Here is a 20,607-nt window from a genome sequence, read left to right as displayed (position 1 = left end):
TTTGAAGCCTTTAGTTTTACACGACAACCTTTTTTTGATCCAAGATGGAGTAGCAGTCAGACGTCTTTGACTTTGTCTTGTCGTGTCCAATGTGTATATATACAGTGGGGCAAAAAAGTATTTAGTCAGCCACCAATTGTGCAATTTCTCACACTTAAAAAGATGAGAGAGGCCTGTAATTTTCATCATAGGTACACACAGGATTTTTATGAATTTATTTGCAAATTATGGTGGAAAATAAGTATTTGGTCAATAACAAAAGTTTATCTCAATACTTTGTTATATACCCTTTGTTGGCAATGACGAGGTCAAACGTTTCTGTAAGTCTTCACAAGGTTTTTCACACACTTGTTGCTGGTATTTTGGCCCATTCCTCCATGCAGATCTCCTCTAGAGCAGTGATGTTTGGGGCTGTTGCTGGGCAACACGGATTCAACTCCCTCCAAAGATTCTCTATTGGGGTTTGAGATCTGGAGACTGGCTAGGCCACTCCAGGACCTTGAAATGCTTCTTACGAAGCCCACTCCTTCGTTGCCCGGGCGTGTGTTTGGGATCATTGTCATGCTGAAAGACCCAGCCACGTTTCATCTTCAATGCCCTTGCTGATGAAGGAGGTTTTCACTCAAAATCTTACGATACATGGCCCATTCATTCTTTCCTTTACACGACAGTCGTCCTGGTCCCTTTGCAGAAAAACAGCCCCAAAGCATGATGTTTCCACCCCCATGCTTCACAGTAGGTATGGTGTTCTTTGGATGCAACTCAGCATTCTTTGTCCTCCAAACACGACGAGTTGAGTTTTTACCAAAAATGTTATATTTTTGGTTTCATCTGACCATATGACATTCTCCCAATCTTCGTCTGGATCAACCAAATGCTCTCTTAGCAAACTTCAGACGGGTACTGGCCTAAGCAGGGGACCCGTCTGGCACTGCAGGATTTGGGTCCTGGCGGCGTAGTGTGTTACTGATGGTAGGCTTTGTTACTTTGGTCCCAGCTCTCTGCAGGTCATTCACTAGGTCCCCCCGTTTGGTTCTGGGATTTTTGCTCACCGTTCTTGTGATCATTTTGACCCCACGGGGTGAGATCTTGCGTGGAGCCCCAGATCGAGGGAGATTATCAGTGGTCTTGTATGTCTTCCATTTCCAAAAATTGCTCCCACAGTTGATTTCTTCAAAACAAGCTGCTTAACTATTGCAGATTCAGTCTTTCCCAGCCTGGTGCAGGTCTACAATTTTGTTCTGGTGTCCTTTGACAGCTCTTTGGTCTTGGCCATAGTGGAGTTTGGAGTGTGACTGTTTGAGGTTGTGGACAGGTGTCTTTTATACTGATAACAAGTTCAAACAGGTTGCCATTAATACAGGTAATGAGTGGAGGACAGAGAGCCTCTTAAAAGACTCATGTAATGATATATCGCTGTAGGTCTGCTCGCAGTAGCTCGCAGTACACATTCTCTGCTCTAGCTTTTGTCATTGTGACCAAATACTTATTTTCCACCATAATTTGCAAATAAATTCATTAAAAATCCTACAATGTGATTTTCTGGATTTTTTTTTCTCATTTTGTCTGTCATAGTTGAAGTGTACCTATGATGAAAATGACAGGCCTCTCTCATCCTTTTAAGTGGGAGATCTTGCACAATTGGTGGCTGACTAAATACCTTTTTGCCCCACTGTATATCTTTTCTTCATAAATATTACGTATATATTTTTTATAGTTTTACCTCAATTTCAACATACTCTCACGCAACCCGCCTCACCCTAATGTGGTACGGATCTGCTATTTTCTATACTTTAGATCCGGAACCACCAACAGAAGCTAGCCAGCTGACTAGCTACTAGCTAGTAGTCAGTTAGCCACTGCTAGCGGTCATCAGCTAACCTCAGCCCGGACGACTCCTGCCAGTCTGCACAGCGCGATTCAACCCAGAGCATATCGGACTGCTTTTTCTCTACCACATCTCCGGATTCCTACCGCAAGCTCTGAACCTTTTCACCTGGATAATCGCAGCTGGCTAGCTGCTATTCAAGTGGCTACTCCTAGCTAACGTCTCTGTCCCGAAACAAGCACCAGTTAGCCCGGAGCTAGCTGAAGAGGTAGGTCCATCAGCCAATTTCCTGGGCCTCAATACCTATTTTGCCAATTGGCCTGGACCCTTTTACTGCCTACGCGAGCCCTGCCGATCTATCATAACTGGTCTGCTGACGTAACAGTCCGAGGGGGCTTCAACAGACTCTTCCATCGCGACGTCCCCTAAGGCCTTCTGCTAGCCTGCTAGCCCCGGCCCGCTAGATATCTGAATCACCGTGTCTCCATCTCGTCTAGCTACTCACTGGACCCTACAATCACTCGGCTACGCATGCCCCTCCCTCATGTCAATATGCCTTGTCCATTGCTGTTTTGGTTAGTGATTATTGTCTTATTTCACTGTAGAGCCTCCAGCACTGCTCACTATGCCTCAGTTAGCCCTTTTGTTCCACCTCCCACACATGCGGTGACCTCACCTGGTTTAAATGATGTCTCTAGAGACAAAACCTCTCTCATCGTCACTCATTGCCTAGGTTTACCTCCAATGTATTCACATCCTACCATACCCTTGTTTGTACATTATGCCTTGAATCTATTCTTCCGATCCAAGAAACCTGCATCTTTTACTCTCTGTTCCGAACGCACTAGACGTCCAGTTCGTATAGCCTTTAGCCATACCCTTATCCAACTCCTCCTCTGTTTCTCTGGTGATGTAGAGGTTAATACAGGCCCTGCAGCACCTAGCTCCACTCCCATTCCCCAGGTGCTCTCATTTTTTGACATTCCCCAGGCGCTCTCATTCTGTCACCGTAAAAGCCTTGGTTTCATGCATGTTAACATTAGAAGCCTCCTCCCTACGTTTGTTTTATTCACTGCTTTAGCACATCTGCCAACCCGGATGTCCTAGCCGTGTCTGAATCCTGGCTTTGGAAGGCCACCAAAAATCCAGAAATTTACATCCCTAACTATAACATTTTCCGAAAAGATAGAACTGCCAAAGGGGGCGGAGATGCAATCTACTGCAGAGATAGCCTGCAGAGTTCTGTCATACTATCCAGGTCTCTGCCCAAACAATTCAAGCTTCCACTTTTAAAAATCCACATTTCCAGAAACAAGTCTCTCACCGTTGCCACTTGTTATAGACCACCTTTAGCCCCCAGCTGTGCCCTGGACACCATATGTGAATTGATTGCCCCCATCTATCTTCAGAACTCGTACTGTTAGGTGACCTAAACTGGGACATGCTTAACACCCCAACCGTCCTACAATCTAAGTTAGATGCCCTCAATCTCACACAAATTACCAATGAACCTACCAGGTACAACCCCAAATCCGTAAACCTGGGCACCATCATAGATATCATCCTGATCAACCTACCCTCTAAATACACCTCTGCTGTCTTCAACCAGGATCTCAGCAATCACTGCCTCATTGCCTGCATCCGTAATGGGTCTGCGGACAAACGACCACCACTCATCACTGTCAAACTCTCCCTAAAACACTTCAGCGAGTAGGCCTTTCTAATCGACCTGGCCCGGGTATCCTGGAAGGATATTGACCTCATCCCGTCAGTAGAGGATGCCTGGTTATTCTTTAAAAGTGCTTTCCTCACCATCTTATTATATAAGCATGCCCCATTCAAAAAAAATTTGAACCAGGAACAGATATAGCCCTTGGTTCACTCCATACCTGACTGCCCTTGACCAGCACAAAAACATCCTGTGGCGAAATGCAATAGCACCGAATATCCCCCGCTAACCTTTCAGGGAAGTTAGGAACCAATATACACTGGCAGTTAATTAAGAAAGCAAAGGCTAGCTTTTTCATACAGAAATTTGCATCCTGTAGCACAAACTCCAAAAAGTTCTGGAACCAGAGCAGCTCCTCCAAGCTGCCCATTGCACTGAGGCTAGGAAACACTGTCACCACCGATGAATCCACCATAATTGAGAATTTGAATAAGCCTTTTTCTACAGCTGGCCATGCTTTCCACCTGGCTACCCCTACCCCTGTCAACAGCTCTGCACCCCCACAGCACCTTGCCCAAGCCTCCCCATTTCTCCTCCACCCAAATCCAGATAGCAGATGTTCTGAAAGAGCTGCAAAATCTGGACTCCTACAAATCAGCTGGGCCAGACAATCTAGACCCTCTCTTTCTAAAATTATCCGCCGCAAATATTACAACCTCTATTACTAGCCTGTTCAGCTCTCTTTCATATCGTCTGAGATCCTCAAAGATTGGAAAGCTGCCGCGGTCAACCCCCTCTTCAAAGGGGGAGACACTATAGACCCAAAATGTTACAGACCTATATCTATCCTACCCTGCCTTCTAAAGTCTTCGAAAGCCAAGATAAAACCTCTCTAGGCTAGGGGGCGGTATTTTCACGTCCGGATGACACGTCCAAAGTAAACTGCCTGCTACTCAGGCCCAGAAGCTAGGAAATGCATATTATTAGTAGATTTGGATAGTAAAACACTCTGAAGGTTCTAAAACTGTTTGAATGATGTCTGTGAGTATAACAGAACTTATTTGGCATTTGAAACCCCGAGGACAAACCATCCAGGATTTTTTTTGAGGTCACTCTCTTTTCAATGGGATTTCTATGGGGATCTGGAATTATAAAGCACTTGCTTGCAGTTCCTATCGCTTCCACTGGATGTCAACAGTCTTTAGAAATTGGTTGATGTTTTTCCTTTGAGAAATGAAGAAGTAAGGCAGTTCAGAACGAGGGTCGAGTGAATTGTACTGTTTGTTAGAGGCGCGTGACCTGAAAGCACGCTCCACTTTGTTTTCATCCGGTATTGAACACAGTTTATCCCATCTTAAATTTTATCAATTATTTACGTTCAAATATACCTAAAGTTGTATTAGGAAATTTCACCGGATGTTGTCAAATCGATCCCGCTAAAGGTATTTGATCCCTTTAACAAACAGATCACCGACCATTTCGAATCCCACCGTACCTTCTCCGCTATGCAATCTGGTTTCCGAGCTGGTCATGAGTGCACCTCAGCCACGCTCAAGGTCTTAAACGACATCATAACCGCCATTGATAAAAGACAGTACTGTGCAGCCGTATTCATCGACCTGGCCAAGGCTTTCAACTCAACAGCCTTGGTTTCTCAAATGACTGCCTCGCCTGGTTCTCCAACTACTTCTCAGACAGAGTTCAGTGTGTCAAATCGGAGGGCCTGTTGTCTGGAAGTCTCTCAATCTCTATGGGGGTGCCACAGTGTTCAAATCTCCGGCCCACTCTCTTCTCTGTATACAGCCAAGATCTTGCTCTTGCTGCTGGTGATTCTCTGATCCACCTTTACGCAGACGACACCATTCTGTACACTTCTGGCCCTTCTTTGGACACTGTGTTAACTAACCTCCAGACGAGCTTCAATGCCATACAACTCTCCTTCCGTGGCCTCCAACTGCTCTTAAATGCAAGTAAAAGTAAATGCACGCTCTTCAACCGATCGCTGCCCGCACCTGCCATCACTACTCTGGACGGTTCTGACATAGAATATGTGGACAACTACAAATACCTAGATGTCTGGTTAGACTGTAAACTCTCCATCCAGACTTACATTAAGCTATCTGTAATCCAAAATTAAATCTAGAATTGGCTACCTATTTCGCAACAAAGAATCCTTCACTCATGCTGCCAAACATACCCTCGTAAAACTGACTGGTATATTTCACTGGTCACCCCCAAAGCCAATTCTTACTTTGGCCGCCTTTCCTTCCAGTTCTCTGGACCTCAGATCCTCAAACGGTTTTACAGCTGCCCCATCGAGGGCTTCCTGACTGGTTGCATCACTGCCTGGTATGGCAACTTCTAGTCCTCCGACCACAAGGCACTAGAGGGTAGTGCGTACGGCCCAGTACATCACTGGGGCAAGATTCCTGCCATCCAGGACCACAATACCAGGCTGTGTCAGAGGAAGGCCCTAAAAATTGTCAAAGACTCCAGCCACTCTAGTCATAGACCGCTCTCTCTGCTACCGCACGGCAAGCGGTGCCTGAGCGCCAAGTCTAGGTCAAAGAGGCTTCTAAACAGCTTCTATCCCCAAGCCATAAGACTCCTGAACATCTAATCAAATGGCTACCCAGACTATTTGTGTTTCCCCCCCCCTCTTCTACGCTGCTGCTACTCTGTGTTATCATCTATGCATAGTCACTTAAATAACTCTACCTACTGTACATATTACCGGAATTACCTCAACACACATTGATTACCCACCGCACATTGACTCTGTACCGGTACCCCTGTACAGTTGAAGTTGGAAGTTTACATACACCTTAGCCAAATACATTTAAACTCAGTTTTCACAATTCCTGACATTTAATCCCAGTAAAAATTCCCTGTCTTAGTTCAGTGGCCTGTCAAAACGTTGGATGAATTTTGACCAATTTCTCCTGACAGAGCTGGTGTAACTGAGTCATGTTTGTAGTCCTCCTTGCTCGCACATGCTTTTTCAGTTCTGTCCACAAATATTCTATAGGATTAAGGCCATGGCTTTGTGATGGCCACTCCAATACCTTGACTTTGTTGTCCTTAAGCCATTTTGCCACAACTTTGGCTGTATGCTTGGGGTCATTGTCCATTTGGAAAATGTATGACAGCTGCATGGTCCCATGGTGTTTATACTTGCATACTATTGTTTGTACACATGAACGTGGTACCTTCAGGCGTTTGAATATAGCTCCCAAGGATGAACCAGAATAGTGGAGGTCTACAATTTTTTTTCTGAGGTCTTGGCTGATTTCTTTTGATTTTCACATGATGTCAAGCAAAGAGGCACTGAGTTTGAAGGTAGGCCTTGAAATACATCCACAGGTACACCTCCAATTGCCTCAAATTATGTCAATTAGCCTTTCAGAATTTTATAAAGCCATGACATCATTTTCTGGAATTTTCCAAGCTGTTTAACACTCTCTCACTCCTCCTCTTCTCCTGATCCAATATCCCAGTCTTCTCTCCATTTGGCTTACAGTCCTGCTACGACAGAGCAAATGTAACTAATGTGCCCAGTGCTAATGTAACACTGAAAGCGTGGACCCGTATAGACATTGTATAGTGATGAATTAACACACTGCTTAGTGTAAAGCTTTATTTGCATATTTCCCAGAGTGCCTTGTCTTTTGAGTGAATTGAAGGCTTACCAGCCATGACTGAATCTGTTAGTGACAGAGACATGATTGTTGCATCATCCATTTTCAATACCATGGATTTCACCAACTGAGCACTAAGTAAATATGCTATCATTTAAATTTAACAAGGCCTTATTTTGAAGGCGTAGTCTAGAAAATAATGGGTTGTTTGAAGGAAAAAACTGTTAGTTGCAAGCATTGGGTTACTTAGTTGTTGTTCTTTTAAAACAGCAAGGTTGGTTTATTGATACTGGGTCATCCAAAAGACTGGAAGCTTGACTTAGTAGGGGCGTGGTTTTCAGGAACTTATTTTTGTCCACCCGTGAGAGTAAATTAAATTTATTTTCATCTGCCTGTTACAGTTGAGTTACAGTTGAGCTCTGACACTTTGGTAAATTTGATGAAACTTGACGAAGTGTAAGAGTTCATTAAAATCCAATGTAAATTACAATATGGTATTCCCAATGGGATAGTAACCACATTGTTGCAATATGTAAAAATTTTTTTTTGCAATTGACCCAATTTGCAATGACCTTAAAAGACAATGTGACATTGCAGTGTAAAAACATAGCATGATCAACAGGGTTGACATTTACTCCCATAGGTGGCCGAAAATATATACAGTGGGGTGAACAAGTATTTGATACACTGCCGATTTTGCAGGTTTTCCTGCTTACTGTAATTTTTATCACAGGTACACTTCAACTGTGAGAGACGGAATCTAAAACAAAAATCCAGAAAATCACATTGTATGATTTTTAAGTAATTAATTTGCATTTTATTGCATGACATAAGTATTTGATACATCAGAAAAGCAGAACTTAATATTTGGTACAGAAACCTTTGTTTGCAATTACAGACATCATACATTTCCTGTAGTTCTTGACCAGGTTTGCAGACACTGCAGCAGGGATTTTGGCCCACTCCTCCATACAGACCTTCTCCAGATCCTTTAGGTTTCGGGGCTGTCGCTGGGCAATACGGACTTTCAGCTCCCTCCAAAGAATTTCTATTGGGTTCAGGTCTGGAGACTGGCTAGGCCACTCCAGGAACTTGAGATGCTTCTTCCTTAGTTGCCCTGGCTGTGTGTTTCGGGTCGTTGTCATGCTGGAAGACCCAGCCACCAAAAAGCTCTATTTTTGTCTCATCAGACCACATGACCTTCTCCCATTCCTCGTCTGGATCATCCAGATGGTCATTGGCAAACTTCAGACGGGCCTGGACATGCGCTGGCTTGAGCAGGGGGACCTTGCGTGCGCTGCAGGATTTTAATCCATGACGGYGTAGTGTGTTACTAATGGTTTTCTTTGAGACTGTGGTCCCAGCTCTCTTCAGGTCATTGACCAGGTCCTGCCGTGTAGTTCTGGGCTGATCCCTCATGATCATTGATGCCCCACGAGGTGAGATCTTGCATGGAGCCCCAGACCGAGGGTGATTGACCGTCATCTTGAACTTCTTCCATTTTCTAATAATTGTGCCAACAGTTGTTGCCTTCTCACCAAGCTGCTTGSCTATTGTCCTGTAGCCCATCCCAGCCTTGTACAGGTCTACAATTTATCCCTGATGTCCTTACACAGCTCTCTGGTCTTGGCCATTGTGGAGAGGTTGGAGTCTGTTTGATTGAGTGTGTGGACAGGTGTCTTTTATACAGGTAACGAGTTCAAACAGGTGCAGTTAATACAGGTAATGAGTGGAGAACAGGAGGGCTTCTTAAAGAAAAACTAACAGGTCTGTGAGAGCCGGAATTCTTACTGGTTGGTAGGTGATCAAATACTTATGTCATGCAATAAAATGCAAATTAATTATTAGAAAATCATACAATGTAATTTTCTGGATTTTTGTTTTAGATTCCGTCTCTCACAGTTGAAGTGTACCTATGATAAAAATGACAGACCTCTACATGCTTTGTAAGTAGGAAAACCTGCAAAATCGGCAGTGTATCAAATACTTGTTCTCCCCACTGTATTAAAGCCATGCCCCTCAAAAGCCTCCTGAAAATAACATGGATTACATTAAAAAAAAGACTAATCTGCTTTGCTAACCCATCATGAAATTCAATATAAACCCAATTTATGTTAAAATTAAATTCACGCAACCTGCCACATTATGCTGGCTTGCAAAGTGATGTGTTAGTCCTATTGAAATCCAGCCAGAGTGTGGATATGCAACCTTCAAAATAATTTGCACCCACAACCTGTATTCAGAATGAATGACAGGGTTATGAAGACAGAAATATGAGACTACCTAACGCATATAAACTGGAAAATAAACATTTTAGGAACAGGTGCAATAAGTCCAAATAACATATTAGATTAGTTTAGAAAATGTATGACATTTATATTTGAGAAGCATAAGATTAATTAATCAATCAATGTACATGCAAAAGCATAGATATTGAAAAAATAATTATTCAAAATCAACCCCTATAGAGGATACTGGAAATATTATAATAATGGCCATGGATAAAGGGCTGTGCTGACAAAATAACTTTTGAGGTTAAACTCCCACGTACCAAATAAAGAATACAAGATAAATGGGTTTTCATCGCACTTTCAACTCTACTGATGGATTTGTCCAATTTGTGTTTTTGTTGGACATTTTGTATGTGACATGTACTTTCTTCACATAAAAAGGTTGGATTGAATCTGGTTATAGTTGATTTAACATTGGAGAATTTGCTGTGCACCAGGTTTCGGGTCAAATCCAGTAAACTTAAAAATGAAGAGTTGGGCTTTTAGGGTTAGATTATCAATATGTTAGCACTTTTAGAATTAATGAGAACAATTTGAAATGTAATTTCAGTCAAAAATAAAAAAGTGGATCATTTTATCAAATCAAATTGTATTTGTGACATGTGCTGAATACAACAGGTGTAGACCTTAAAGTGAAATGCTTATTTACCAGCCCTTAACCAACAAGGCAGTTTTAAGAAAAATAAAATAAAAAGGAAGAGATAAGAATAAGAAATAATTGAAGAGCAGCAGTAAATAACAATAGCGGGGCTATATTCAGTTGAAGTCAGAAATTTAAATACACTTAGGTTGGAGTCATTAAAACTCGTTTTCAACCACTCCACAAATGTCTTGTTAATAACAAACTATAGTTTTGGCAAGTCGGATAGGACATCTACTTTGTGCATGATACAAGTCAGTTTTCCAACAATTGTTTACAGACAGATTATTTCACTTATAATTGAATGTATACAATTCCAGTGGGTCAGAAATGTACATACACTAAGTTGACTGTGCCTTTAAAAATCCAGACAGCACGCACAGAACAAAATGTACAGCACAGAAGGCACCAGGGCACTTAGGTCATCTTGGTGGGTGGTGATTGTCAGGTGTTTGACAGGCGTTTAGTTTTTCTGAAATGCAAGGAAAAAAACTGTCAGTTCATTAGGATCTGGGGCACCATGAGTGCGGTTCTTTAAAGAGTTACCATCTCCCAAATTAAACTCTAAAGGTCTTTATCTATCACATCTATAAACAGTCAACTTATTAATCATAACCTCGTATCATATCATCATACTGAACAGTCGTAACCTACTTGCATCTGTAAAATCAGCCTTATTTATGATTCAGTACTACACAAATTGGTTTAATTATTTATTTACTAGCTAACTAAATGGTAACACAGGATAAACATACACACTTAATATGTTAAAACAGGTCCCTAGCTGACTGACAACAATATGGCTGCTTGTTACAAAAGACATGGAGAAGGCGAGAGAGTAAGCATTTCACTGTAAGGTGAACACCTGTTGTATTCGGCACACGTGACAAATAAACTTTGATTTGATTTGAGAAAGAGAGGGACAGAGACACTTAACATTGGTACATTTAGAAAGTAATTTCACTTAAAATCGAAATCAAAACAAATGTTATTAGTCACATCCGCCGAATACAACAGATTTAGACCTTAATGAAATGCTTACTTATGAGCCCCTAACCAACAATGCTGTTTAAAAACAAAAATTAAAATAAGAATAAGAAATAAAATTAATTAAAGAGCAGCAGTAAAATAACAATAGCAAAACTATATACAGGGGGGTACCGGTACAGAGTCAATGTGTGGGGGCACCGGTTAGTTGAGGTAATTGAGGTAATATGTACATGTAGGTAGAGTTATTAAAGTGACTTTGCATAGATGATAACAGAAAGTAGCAGCAGAGTAAAAGGGAGGGGGAGGCTGACAATGCAAATAGTCTGTGTAGCCATTTGATTAGATGTTCAGGAGTCTTATGGCTTGGGGGTAGAAGCTGTTTAGAAGCCTCTTGGACCTAGACTTGGCGCTCCGGTACCGCTTGCCATGTGGTAGCTGAGAGAACAGTCTATGACTAGGGTGGCTGGACTCTTTGACAATTTTAAGGCCCTCCTCTGACACTGCCTGGTATAGAGGTCCTGGATGGCAGGAATCTTGGCCCCAGGCCATACGCACTAATCTCTGTAGTGCCTTGCGGTCGGAGGCCGAGCAGTTGCCGTACCAGACAGTGATGCAACCAGTCAGGATGCTCTAGATGGTGCAGCTGTAGAACCTTCTGAGGATCTGAGGTCCCATGCCAAATCTTTTCAGTCTTCTGAGGGGGAATAGGTTTTGTCGTGCCCTCTTCACGACTGTGTTGGTGTGCTTGGACCATAGTTACCACTTAGTTTGTTGGTGATGTGGACACCAAGGAACCTGAAGCTCTCAACCTGCTCCACTACAGCCCCATCAATGAGAATGGGGGCCTGCTTGGTCCTCTTTTTCCTGAAGTCCACAATTATCTCCTTTGTCTTGGTCATGGTGAGGGAGAGGTTGTTGTCCTGGCACCACACGGCCAGGTCTTTGACCTCCTCCCTATAGGCTGTCTTGTCGTTGTTGCTGATCATGCCTACTACTGTTGTGTCATCGGCAAACTTAACGAGGATGTTGGAGTCGTGCCAGGCTGTGTAGTCATGAGTGAACAGGGAGTACAGGAGAGGAATGAGCACGCACCCCTGAGGGACCCCTATGTTGAGGATCAGCATGGCAGATGTGTTGTTACCTACCCTTACCACCTGGGGGTGGCCCGTCAGGAAGTCCAAGATCCAAGTGCAGTAGGAGGTGTTTAGTCCCAGGTTCCTTAGCTTATTGATGAGCTTTGAGGGCACTATGGTCTTGAACGCTGAGCTGTAGTCAATGAATAGCATCCTCACTTAGGTGTTCCTTTTGTCCAGGTGGGAAAGGGCAGTGTGGAAAGCAATAGAGATTTCATCATCTGTGGATCTGTTAGTGTGGTATGCAAATTGGAGTGGGTCTATGGTTTCTGGGATAATGGTGTTGATAAGAGCCATGACCAGCCTTTCAAAGCATTTCATGGCTACAGACGTCAGTGTTACGAGTCGGTAGTCATTTAAGCAGGTTGCCTTAGTGTTCTTGGGCACAGGGACTATGGTGGTGTGCTTAAAACTTCTTATGGCTGAGATCCCGTTAACGGGATCGACTTGACAACAGCCAGTGAAAGTGCAGGGCGCCAAATTCAAACAACAGAAATCTCATGATTAAAATTCCTCAAACATACAGGTATTTTACACCATTTTAAAGATAAACTTGTTGTTAATCCCACCACAGTGTCCGATTTCAAAAAGGCTTTACGACGAAAGCACACCATCTCATTATGTTAGGTCAGTTAGGTCACAGAAAAACACAGCCATTTTCCAGCCAAAGAGAGGAGTCACAAAAAGCAGAAATAGAGATAAAATTAATCACAAACCTTTGATGATCTTCATCAGATGACACTCGTAGGACTTCATGTTACACAATACATGTATGTTTTGTTCGATAAAGTTCATATTTATATCCAACAATCTTAGTTTACATTGGCGCGTTATGTTCAGTAATGTTTTGCCTCCAAAACATCCGGTGATTTTGCAGAGAACCACATCAATTTACAGAAATACTCATAATAAACATTGATAAAAGATACAAGTGTTATACATGGAACTTTAGATAAACTGCTCCTTAATCTAACCGCTGTGTCAGATTTCAAAAAAGCTTTGTGGAAAAAGCACACCATGCAATAATCTGAGTACAGCGCTCAGAGACCAAAACAAGCCATACAGGTACCATGTTGTGGAGTCAACAGAAGTCAGAAATAGCATTATAAATATTCACTTACCTTTGATGATCTTGATCAGAATGCACTCCCAGGAATCCCAGTTCACCAATAAATGCTTGTTTTGTTTCGATAAAGTCCATAATTTATGTCCAAATACCTCCTTTTTGTTCACGTGTTTAGTTCAAAAATCCAAATTCATGACGCGTAGGCTAAACGAAAAGTCTAAAAATGTCATTACAGTTCGTAGAAACATGTCAAACGATGTATAGAATCAATCTTTAGGATGTTTTTAACCTTTACTTAACACCCATCCCGGATCCGGGAGCATTCTCATCAGTAAAAGCTGACTAGCATAGCCTAGCATAGCGCCACAAGTAAATAATAGCTTATAAATATCATGAAATCACAAGTCCAATACAGCAAATGAAAGATAAACATCTTGTGAATCCAGCCATCATTTCCGATTTTTAAAATGTTTTACAGCGAAAACACAATATTTATTTCTATTAGCTAACCACAATAGCCAAAGACCTAACCGCATATTTTCACCATGTTTCTACCGCATAGGTAGCTATCACAAAACCGACCAAATAGAGATATAATTAGTCACTAACCAAGAAACAACTTCATCAGATGACAGCCTTATAACATGTTATACAATAAATTTATGTTTTGTTCGAAAATGTGCATATTTGAGGTATAAATCATAGTTTTACATTGCAGCTACCATCAAAAATATCCCCAAAGCAGCCAGAATAATTACAGAGAGCAACGTGAAATACCTAAATACTCATCATAAAACATTTATGAAAAATACATGGTGTACAGCAAATGAAAGATAAACATCTTGTGAATCCAGCCAATATTTCCGATTTTTTAAGTGTTTTACAGCGAAAACACAATATAGCATTATACTAGCTTACCACAATAGCCAAACACACAACCGCATTTATTCACCGCATAGATAGCATTCGCAAAAACCAGCAAAAGATATATAATTAATCACTAACCTTGACCAACTTCATCAGATGACAGTCTTATAACATCAGGTTATACAATACACTTATGTTTTGTTCGAAAATGTGCATATTTAGAGCTGCAAACCGTGGTTATACATTGTGAATATGTAGCATCGATTCACCAGAATGTCCGGAGCTATTTTGGACACTCACCTAATCTGACAAAGAACTCATCATAAACTTTACATAAAAATACTTGTTGTATGGCAAATGAAAGATACACTGGTTCTTAATGCAACCGCCGTGTTAGATTTTTTAAAATAACTTTACCATAACATACAGCTTGCGTTATTGCGAGACAGCGCCCGCCAAAACGGCGGAGAATAGAAATAACATTTTCCACAGAAATACGAAATAACATCATAAATTGTTCTTACTTTTGCTAAGCTTCCATCAGAATCTTGTACAAGGAGTCCTAGGTCCAGAATAAATCGTTGTTTGGTTTTAGAATGTCCTTTTCTCCTGTCGAATTCGCGCCACAATGCTAGCCAATGTTGATGATGTTCCCAATTTCTCTCGACGCAAAGAACGGAAAACTCCAAAAGTCCCAATAAACGTTGAATAATCTGATAAAACTCGGTTGAAAAAACATACTTTAATTTGTTATTATCACATGTATCAAATAAAATCAGAGCCGGAGATATTAGCCGTGTATACCGAACGCTTATCAGAAGACAATATGGAGGTGCTTCGCGCGCCTAGGTAGAGAAAGGAAATTCCTGACCTGCCACTCCAAAAGCTCTTGTTCGACCTCAGATCAAGCTAGACACCCCATTCCACCTTCCACTGCCTGTTGACATCTAGTGGAAGGCGTATGAAGTGCATGCATATCGATAAATATTAGGCAATTGAATAGGCAGGCCCTGAAACAGAGCCTCGTTTTCAGATTTTTCACTTCCTGTCTGGAAGTTTGCTTCAAAATGAGTTCTGTTTTACTCACAGATATAATTCAAACAGTTTTAGAAACTTGAGAGTGTTTTCTATCCAATAGTAATAATAATATGCATATTGTATGATCTAGAATAGAGTACGAGGCCGTTTAAATTGGGCACGATTTTTTCCAAAGTGAAAATAGCACCCCCCTATTGACAAGAAGTTTTAACATACATCTTCAATAATGTTTCAACCGGAAAATTCCTTTGTCTTTAGAAAGGAAAAGGAATGCAGCTAACTCTCACGAGCGCACGCATGATTTAGCTCATGGCACTCTGCCAGACATCTGGTTGAAACAGCTCTCATTCTCTCCCCCTTCACAAACAAGGTTCTAAAGACTGTTGACATCTAGTGGAAGCCTTAGGAAGTGCAATATGACCACATAGACACTGTATATTGGATAGGCAAAGACTTGAAAACCTACAAACCTCAGATTTCCCACTTGCTGGTTGGATTTTTTCTCAGGTTTCTGCCTGCCATATGAGTTCTGTTATACTCACAGACATCATTCAAACAGTTTTAGAAACTTCAGAATGTTTTTTATCAAAATCTACTAATAATATGAATATCTTAGCTTCTGGGCCTGAGTAAGAAGGCAGTTTACTCTGGGCACCTTATTCATCCAAGCTACTCAATACTGCCCCCAGCCATAAGAAGTTAAAACATGTTGGTTTTACAGACTCGGACAGGGAGAGGTTGAAAATGTCAGTGAAGACACTTGAAGACAGTTGGTCAGTGCATGCTCGCAGTACACGTCCTGGTAATCCATCTGGCCCTGCGGCCTTGTGAATGTTGACCTGTTTAAAGGTCTTACTCACATTGGCTGCTGAGAGGGTGATCACACAGTCTTCCGGGAACAGCTGGTGCTCTCATGCATGTTTCAGTGTTATTTGCCTCAAAGCGAGAATAGAAGTAGTTCAACTCGTCTGGTAGGTTCGCGTCACTTGGCAGCTCTCGGCTGTGCTTTCCTTTGTAGTCTGTAATGGTTTGCAAGCTAGGCCACATCCGACGAGCGTCAGAGCCTGTGTAGTACGATTTGATCTTAGTCCTGTGTTGATGTTTGCCTGTTTGATGGATCATCGGAGGGCGTAGCGGAATTTCTTATAAGCCTCCAGGTTAGAGTCCCACTCCTTGAAAGTGGCAGCTCTAGCCTTTAGTGAAAATCTTCATTTTTGGGGCTCATGCATTATAAATGCTTTTTAACTCTATAGAAAATTGTCTATCTCTCTCTCCCTCCTAGATACAGGAAATATACAGTATATATATAATTTTTTTTCTATCCAACTAGACATTTATTTTCTATTTCTATATTTAGAGAGTAGCCATTTTGAATTAAATGTGTGGAGGTAATTACACATCTGAGTGGGTTTGGTGTGCGCCTCATGTTTTTCTTATTAGGAAATGTAGGGTGTGTGACTTGACTACTTATGAAGTTATTTGTTTACTGGACTTAATTTGGTTTAGTTCTAATCTTGCTATAGATTAATCAAACAGCAATCTGCATTCCACTCAGACAGCTGGGCTGTATGCTGTACGGTTTTACCAATTATTAATGTATTTACTCATATTGTACTGTATCTTTCCAATATGAAACATTGATCTATCTGGTTTCAAGGACTTGGCCCAAAACAAAAAAAACATTTACATTTTATCACTATGTATTTACTTCTTGGCCCAATGTAAAAAACAAATGGGAAAGATTGCTGTGATGTCCTCTACTCTACACACACGTACCTGGACCATGTGTGCATCCCAAATGGCACCCTATTCCCTCTTCTGACCAGGGCCTTTTGGGCTATGGTCAAAAGTAGTACACAAAATAGTGAATAGGGTGCCATTTGGGACTCTACCAAGATGTAAATGAGCTCGCTCTAATGACCACGGCAGAGCAGCCATCTAGGTCCCAATCCTCCTAGTTGACAGACACTTACTGGGCTCTGTGGGACTAAGGGATGTCCGAGGTGTGTTCGAGGAGTGAAGCCCATCACCAGGGCTGTTTCACGTCATCTCCAATCCTGTTCAAACACCTTGTTGATCTCCCTGTGTCACGTTCCTGACCTGTTTTCTGTTGTTTTGTATGTGTTAGTCGGTCAGGGCGTGAGTGTGGGTGGGCATTTCTATGTTATGTGTTTCTATGTTGGTAAATGGGTGACCTGATATGGTTCTCAATTAGAGGCAGGTGGTTTTCATCTCCTCTGATTGAGAACCATATTAAGGTAGGTGGTTTCACATTGTTTGTTGGTGGGTGATTGTCGCTGTGTCTATGTTGAACGTTTGTTGCTTTTTGTGTGCACTAACGTTTATAGCTTCACGGTCGTTTGTTGTTTTGTGTAGTGTTCGTTTTTCGTGTTTTTCCTCTTCTAATAAAAGAAGATGTTCTTTTCACGCGCTGCGCCTTGGTCCTCACTCTCTACCTTTGACGATTGTTGACAGAATCACCCACCCCCAAAGGATCAAGCAGCGGGGAAAGGGCAGCGACAGCAGCAGCAGAAATCCAGGACTCCTGGACATGGGAAGAGATTTTGAACGGAGAAGGACCTGGGCACAGGCTGGGGAGTATCGCCGCCCCAAAGCTGAGCTGGAGGAAGCGAAAGCTGAGCGGCGGCGATATGAGGAGGGGCAGGGGCAGCGGGCGGGGGGACGGGGCCGTGGCTGCGACGGAGGGGTACGAGAGCGAAAGCCCAAAGAGTGTTTTGTTGTGAGGAGGGGGGGGGAGTTGAGGAGGAGTGTGGGCTGAAGTGCGCGAGTGGGGGGGGTAGCAGGACGGCTGATGACGGCAGCTCCTAACTGTGGGCTTTATGATGAAGCAACGTCGGGGTTCATGTGTCAGGGCCCACGTGTGTATCGGTGGTATGGCGCGGGGACGTGGTGTGCGCAGCAGTGTGCTGCCCATAACGCAGGGAGCGGGTGAGGCGTAGAGTAGGGTGTCGAGAGCCCACGGACGGAAGTTGGTTCATGTTGTGGGAGGATAGAGTGAGGGCATTCGGATTCCGGGGGTGCGGGCCGGGTGAGCTTGGTGCAGGGCTGGGCTCAGGCGGTGTCTGTGTCCTCCGTGTCACGCAGGTTTCGGGTTCAGGGGTGATATGCAGCGTGCGCCAAGGGCGTCGTGCGATGCTGTGCTGTCTACCATGTCGTGGGGAGATGGGGTGGTGTCCAGCTGCTCCTATGGGGCGTAAGTCGCGATCCGGGCTTCTATAGCGGCGCGTGCAAATGTGGGAGGTGGGCGCACTATGAGGGTGAAGAAGAGTGGAGGTGAGGTGTGCCGGCGTAAGTAGCGGGGTGGGCGATACGTAAGAGTGCGTCCAGTGTCATCATGCCACGCACGGGGTTTCGACGGAGCCTGAACCGTGCGGACTGCTGGGGGAAGGGGTACGGGCTGGCGAGTAGAGTGATGTCCGAGCCTAGGAGGACTGAGTGGAGGTGGCCAAGGCTGCGCAGGCGGGCGAGTGAAGACATCCAGGTGGGGCTCCAGGCCAGAACAGCGAGGCCGGGGGGGGGGAGGGGTCGGCGCTGTAACAGGTGTGCCTGCGTGTAATACATGCAGAGCCTCCTGTGTATGGGTCTCTCCAGGAGCGGCGGGGTGGAAGGTCCTGGTGGCAGCCCCACAGAGCAGCAGGCGGTGGGCTGGTCCGTGCTCCTCGGGCCTACAGTGGGGTTGGTAGCCCCGTCATGCGTCCGAGGGAGCCTTGCCATGTGGGCGGATATGCGCGAAGTCTTGCCCAGAAAGCTGTGACCGTCGGGTGGCTACGCGAGCCGCGATCAGGAAAGGCTTTGCGCCGTCGTGTCGCGAAGCCAGTCAGATGCTGCCGGGGCGTTCAGGTGTCTGGGGCCGAGCCTGTCAAGAGCCTTGCGGCGCGGATCATGTCCTTCGGGAGGGCTGTGTACAGGAGCTGTGGCCGTCGGTGTTCCCGAGGCCGGCGAGCGCAGGGACCATCCAGAGCCGGTCCAGACAGGACGGCAGCCCAGAGGGCCGAACGCAGGCCAGGACCAGTGCCAGGAGCCTTCCCGCCAGACAGGAATCCGCCAGGAGCCGTGACCGCCGAGACACGAGATCAACGGCCAAGGCCTTCCGCACAGAGACAAGTGTGTGTGTGGAATCCAGGCCGCGTAGAGGCCGTGTGGCCGGGCCGAGGCCGAGGGACATGCGGCCAGAGGTGCCTGCCGCCGAGCGCAGGTGGGGGATCCGCAACAGAGGCCTTATCGCCGAGGCGGAGGGGATAACGCGCGCGGGAGAGCGGCGGTATCCCGCCAGCACAGGATTGTCGCCAGAGCGCTCGTCGGCGCCGAGGCCAGATGCCGAGGCGGCAGTAAGCCGTTCGATCCGGAGCGCGGAGGAATCCGGGCCAGAGACCAGGGCACAGCTCTCGTGCGAGGTGGCCGGCCAGCACGTCCGGAGCGGGTGGGGGGTCTCGCTTGCTCGAGGGTCACAGTGGGGCATAAGCTCCGCTAAGGTGTCCAGCGGGGACCCAGGTTTCGTTAGGGTCGCGCGAGGTGCGCAAGTGAGGGGGTTGGGGGCGGCGGAGACGGGGAGGGGTGGGTGTGGTCGGAGGGGGTGCGCACCGTGTAGAGGCCTGACTGGAAGCTGGGATTGACTAATGGTGGGTGTGGGGGGAGGGCCGTCGGTCCAGAGCGCTGAGGGCGGCACGCACGGCGAGTGGTCGATGCCCACCCAAGGCCCGTCCCCTGAGACGGATTAGGGGGAGGTGGTGATAAGGTGCGCTGGGAGTACCGCAGCCTGTGAGGCGGGGTGGGTATGTCAGCGTTCTGCAGTTTTCGGTTGATTATGTTTCTGTAGTGTGAACTTAGGGGTGTGCGGGGAGGTACAGGACTGGTGTAGTTGTTGGAGTGGTGTCGAGTATTAACGGTAGTGTAGTGGTGTTTACTATGTGGGGTGTAGAGGGGCGGAGGGGCTGGGGGTGACCTGTGATATGTTCTCAATTAGAGGCAGAAAGTGTGGTTGTTCATCTCCTCTGATTGAGAACCATATTAAGGTAGGTGGTTTCACATGGTGTGGTTGTTGGTGTGGAGGTGACTGTGCGTGCTTGATCGTGTGAACGTTTGTGTTGCTTAAGTAATATGTGAGGTGCGTGGCTAAAGCGCTATGTGGTGAGGCTTCCACCGGGTCGTGGTTGGTTGCTGTGGGTGTGAGTGTGGTATGCGTTGTTGCGATGTATTTTGTCCACTCTGCTGGCGTGAGAGAAAGTGGTAAGAAGAGGAGGTTGTTCTAGTTATCGACAGTGTCTCTTGCGTCCAAGTGGTGGATTGTGCGGACTCACTGCTCTGATGCCCTTTGACCGATTGGTGACGACGCCTGTTCAGCTAGATGATTAAAGAGATTCCGTTTAGGGGCTAAACCCTGATGTTTGTTCAACACTGAGAATGGGTAGGCGACTGAAGTCCCTGGT

The sequence above is a fragment of the Salvelinus sp. IW2-2015 genome, linkage group LG36, assembly GCF_002910315.2.
Source record: "Salvelinus sp. IW2-2015 linkage group LG36, ASM291031v2, whole genome shotgun sequence".
Lineage (NCBI taxonomy): Eukaryota > Metazoa > Chordata > Actinopteri > Salmoniformes > Salmonidae > Salvelinus > Salvelinus sp. IW2-2015.
This window is presented reverse-complemented; position numbering follows the sequence as displayed.